Consider the following 5,653-nt stretch of genomic DNA (forward strand, 5'->3'; position numbering starts at 1 on the left):
TTTTGCAAATACACACTACTAACATTAGTAGTGTGGAATATGCAAAAAAAATGGTGATAAGAGATGGTTTACTGTATGTAAACTATGTCTCATATCATGTCGGGTTTAGGAAGGAGATAGCAAAAGCCGGTAATTGAATTACCGGCTTTAAAGCTAACTAGCGCTGTATGAAGTAATAAGGCTGGTGTCACACTTGCGTTTCAAAACGCATGCGTTAAAAAAAAAAACGCATAGTGAAAAAACGCATGTAAACGCGTGCAAACGCTGCGTTTTTTTGACGCATGCGTTTTTGCACGTGGTGAAAAAAACGCGGCGTTTTGACGCGTTTACATGCGTTTTTTCATGCGTTTGCGTTTTTTAAATGCATGCTGAGAAATGTGTGACAGCTGCCCATCATCAAAATAACGTAAAAAACCCACTATAAACAGAAATAGTTAGGGTTAGGGATAGGGTTAGGGATCATAACCCTAACCCTAAAGGGATCCTAACCCTAACCCTACCCCTAAGCCTAAAGGGATCCTAACCCTAACCCTAAAGAGATTAGGGTTAGGGGTAGGGTTAGGATCCCTTTAGGGTTAGGGTTAGGGGTAGGGTTAGGATCCCGTTAGGGTTAGGGTTAGGATCCCTTTAGGGTTAGTGTTAGGTTTAGGGGTAGGGTTAGGGGTAGGGTTAGGGATAGGGTTAGGATCCCTTTAGGGTTAGGGTTAGGATCCCTTTAGGGTTAGGATCCCTTTAGGGTTAGGGTTAGGATCCCTTTATCACCTTTATGGTGGGGGATGGCATGGGGATGGTGGGAAAAAAGTGTGTTTTCTGTTTTTTTATAATAAAAACGCATGCGTTTTTAAAGCAAACAAACGCATGTGCTTAAAAACGCATGCGTTTCCATTGACTCCAATGTATTTTTTTACACAAAAAAAACGCATGAAAACGCATGCGTTTTTATGTGTCAAAAAAACGCCTCTCAAAAATACTACAAGTTGCATTTCTGAAAAAGAACGCAGGCAGCAAAAAAACGCATGCGTTTCAAAACGCGACCAAACGCGTACAACAAAAAACGAATGCGTTTTCAATGTTTAATATAGGAAAAAAAACGCATGCGTTTTTTGTGCAAAAAACGCTGCAGACAAAAACGCAAGTGTGAAACCACCCTTATATATATACATATATGTTTCTCACTGACATATATATATATATATATATATACCTATTCTATGTGCACACATTTATTCTACCTATTCTATTGTAAGCTGTCAGTGTGATTTTACTGTACACCACACAGAATTGCCGGCTTTTCTCTCTAACACCGCTGCGTATTTCTCGCAAGTCACACTGCTGGTCCATGTGTAATCCGTATTTTTGGGGCTTCCATAGACTTTCTTTGGCGTTTTTTTTGCGCAATACGGTGACAAACGCAGCATGCTGCGATTTTCTATGGCCGTAGAAAGCCGTATAATACTGATCAGTAAAATACGGCAGATAGGAGCATGGGCATAGAGAATAATTGGGACGTTTGTTAGGCGAGTTTTACGGACGTATTTTATGCGCTCATACGTCCGTAAAACTCGTTAGTGTGACGCCAGTCTAACTCGTGCGATGATCGCATCGCACTGCACGAACTGTCCCGTCACCTCTCCTGACCTGAGCTTGACAGCGTGATGTATTTCTATGCATCTATAAATCTCAGGTTAGGAGACCAGACAGCCAGTAGGAGGTTTACGATGCCATCCTCGCACGAGTCATACGGCAGTCTGTCTCTGCCAGGGCCGGACTGGCCATTGGGCAATTCTGGCAAATGCCAGAAGGGCCGGTCTGGTCATGGGCTGCTTTGTCTGCTACATTGTTAACAGAATCGATGTTCTCAGGACACCCATACTGTTAACAGTTGTGATAAAGCACAAAGTCACTGACTCCGTCACTTACCCAGCATGCCATGGGTATCATTTGAAATATTGGTCATGTAGAAAATCTTTCGTTCCTCCATCCGGGGTAATATTAGTAATATATCCCATCTGGTTCTTGGGGACGAGGACAACATGGGCCTGTGTGGTTTCAAATGCCAGGGCTGAATTTCAGCCCCAGTCCGTACCTACTCTCTGCCCTTACAGAGAGACTGAATGTTCTTCTATCTCTCTCGGTTCCGCTGCCATCACTTCATTCTAATTTGGAATTCCAGACCCTCATTTTTAGGGTCCATGCGGTCAGACCCACACAATCTATAACTTATCCCCTATACTTTGGAAAAGTGATAACTTTTAATGAAAGGAAGTTTTTATGCATTCATAAAAGGATTAAAATACCGTAATTTCTGCCATATTTTTCACTATTTTGTAAACTTCATTTATTCTGTGTTAGTCCGCATCGTTAATGGATTGTACAAGCATGACTTCTTTTCTCCAAAAAACAGCGCCACACCTGTTTACAGCTCATGTATGGTATTGCATCTCAACTCCACTTCAATGGAACTAAGCTTCAATACCCCCACACAGCCTAGGGATAGGTTAGGTGCTGTTTTTTGGAAAAAAAATAGTTTATAAAAAAAAATATGGAGCGAATCGGGAGAAAAGTCCAAAGATAAAACGTTTTTGAAATGGAGAACAAAATACGGACGTCTCATTTCATTTCTGGCCATGGAAGCAAATGGTTCATAGTATAAAATAATAACAATTTTTACTTCTGTTTTCCGCCGATGAGTCAGAGGAGAACTGCGGCCAAGGTACCTTTTCTTTTTTATTAAACAGACTGCATTTGCACAGCCGGTCTATAGGGACACTGGTGAGAAAGAAAGGGAAAACAGAAACAAGCAGGGAACACGGAGCCAAAATCATGACTCAGACCCAAGGTTTAAAGGGATATAAATAGGGAAACATTATAATAATAGTAACAGTTAAATTACAGAAACCTCTGTGCTGCCGATGCTGAAACCTATTGTATTAATGGCTTAAAGGGTTATTCCTCCATCTCCATAGATGGGTATTTTCGGATAGAGCTTGTAAAAAGAAGCACTTTTGCAATTTACTGCTTATTAAAATTGTCAGCCGTTCTTGAGATATTTACGTTTTTCATTTATTTACATCTGGTTGCCTAGGAGACCGACCACTGCGGCTGTCTAGTTTATATGCACTGCGCTGAAGTTGGTCAGGATTAGAAGGTAACAGGGCACTGCAGCAATCCTGTCGAGCTTCCAAACAATTCTTGTAAGCACTGCGCACTAACAGCGGTGGTCGGTCTCCAAGGCAATGAGTTGAAGAGAATGCCAAGAGTGTGCAAAGCAGTCACCAATGCAAAAGGTGGCTACTTTGAAGAACCTAGAATATAAGAAATATTTTTAGTTGTTTCACACTTTTTTGTTAAGTATATAATTCCACATGTGTTAATTCATAGTTTTGATGCCTTCAGTGTGAATGTACAATTTTCATAGTCATGAAAATACAGAAAAATCTTTAAATGAGAAGGTGTGTCCAAAGTTTTGGTCTGTACTGTATATGTATATATATATATATATATATATATACATATATATATATTGAAAAAATGCTCGTATTTTCAACAATGCTCATTTATGAAAATGAGAGTAATCCCCTTAAAGGGGTTGTCCACTATTTTAAACTATAACCTTAAAGGGTTAGACCCAAGAAAACAAGTTATTGCCTATCCATAGGATTATTCAGGAAGAAATAGAAACAACCTATACTTACCTATCGATCCTGACTTACCCCTTAATAATACCCCATATCATTATATGCCAGAGCTGCACTCGCTATTCTGCCAGCTGTTTAAGAAACCAGTGAAGACTCTTATCAATTCAGATAGGTATGCAGTTAATTTTTCATACATCAGATATTGTATAGTGCCTGCTGTCAAGACTATATTTCCACAAATCACTGGAAAAAAAGAGGCCTGTATGCAATAATTCAGCAAAATTTCAGCTGTAAAGACCGGAATTGTGAATGCAGCTCTGCCCTATACAGACTATAAATCAGGATGAAAAATACAATATAGTAACAAATGCATTGCCACAAAAAAAACAAAAAAACTATTTCCTTGGATTCCACATTGATTAAGGAGCTCTATGCGGCTGGAAACTCAAAATTGCTCATTGGTACCATCCTAAGTTGGTTCACCACAGCCAAGACTGAGATCATCATGTGCAATGCCAAGCGTTGGCTGGAGTGGTGTGAAGCATGCCATTAGATGTGAAGCAGTAGAAATTAGTTTCTCAAAGTAATAAATCATAGTAACTTTGGCTTTTGGTGAATCCAGAAGAAAATTTCCTATGTAAAGCTTGGGCAAAATAGCGCTGGGGCTAATTTGGCCATGACACAGGTTGTACGGCCAAAATTGCTGTATGCGGCGCCACTGCTTTATTGCCAGTGACTGGGGTCACATTATGCCATCCAAGCAAATGTTAAAGTTCAGAACCAGTTGGGGTTTTGCACTCACCTGTCATAGGTGCAGAACCTTGCATGGTGCACACCACCACATTCACTTGCAATCTGGCTTTGATGATGCGCGACGTGTTGTGGCCAAAGTCACCATCGCTGTGTAGCACCAGACAAATGGTCAACGTGTAGCATTTTATGAGACAGGCAGTTGGTGAGAACTTGACCCTTCCGGTAGGTTTGTATTGATTCTGTATTTTCCAATGGCCCTTCACCCCAGGCGTCCATATCTTCAACAACAGGCACCATCTAGAGAGTGCCAAGTTCAATGTCTTTATATATCTTTCTGCTCCTGTACATTGGACTTGTCAAGTTGTGATAGTGAAAAGTGGCCACATATGATGACGGGCTTAGCACTGTCACGGTTCCACCTCTCAGTGTGTCTGGGACAGCTCAGCCGATCAATTTGGTTTAGGGGTGTGCTGAAGCTGTCAATGTGTTGATTGACAGCTCAACTATCCAATCTGAGACTGTGAGGTGTCGGCTGTCTCCATGTGCTCATTATTCCAGGTAATTGCCAGGCTTCTTAACTAAACTGTGTCTCCCAGAACTCTGCCAGACGTACATTCAGCCTGTGAGGTTTGTGCTGTGCTTTCCTGTGCCTTGAGTTCCGTATGCTTGATCTGTTGCCTGACCTTGGACTTCGTTCTGACCATCTGCCTGTTTAACCCCTTCAGCTCTGATCCATTATCCTCCCAGTACTGTGACCTCGGAACGTTACCTAACTATGCTTTTGTCTCTTCCTTCTGTTTATGACGTACCCTCCTGGCTTCTGACCTTGGACTCCTTGACCACTCTCACTCACAGCTTGGCTGTGAGAAGTGACTAGCGTCACAAGCACCCATTTTAAAGAGGAAGTTGTCGAGGATGCCGTGCCTCCAGATTGAGGTAGATCCTTTGAAGGTTCCTGTTCGGGATTGCTGTTCATAACTTTGATCCAGATCTTGACTTTGGCTTTGCTTCTGGATTATGTTTGTCTTGTCCTTTGGGTTTTCACCTGGTACCCGTGGTTCCACTTCTAGTAGTAACCATGTCAGTCTCTTAACCAATTCTATCCTTTCATTTCTCCTTACTAATGTTCTATCTCGTTCTGATCTTTATTCTCTTACCTACTTTCTTGACTTCATTACTGTTTTTCCGCACAGCTGCTGGCAATTGATGACTATTTTGGAAACCGCAACCTAGGGACCCAACTGCTACTTGGTGGAAACACG

The sequence above is a fragment of the Ranitomeya imitator genome, chromosome 6, assembly GCF_032444005.1.
Source record: "Ranitomeya imitator isolate aRanImi1 chromosome 6, aRanImi1.pri, whole genome shotgun sequence".
Classification (NCBI taxonomy): domain Eukaryota; kingdom Metazoa; phylum Chordata; class Amphibia; order Anura; family Dendrobatidae; genus Ranitomeya; species Ranitomeya imitator.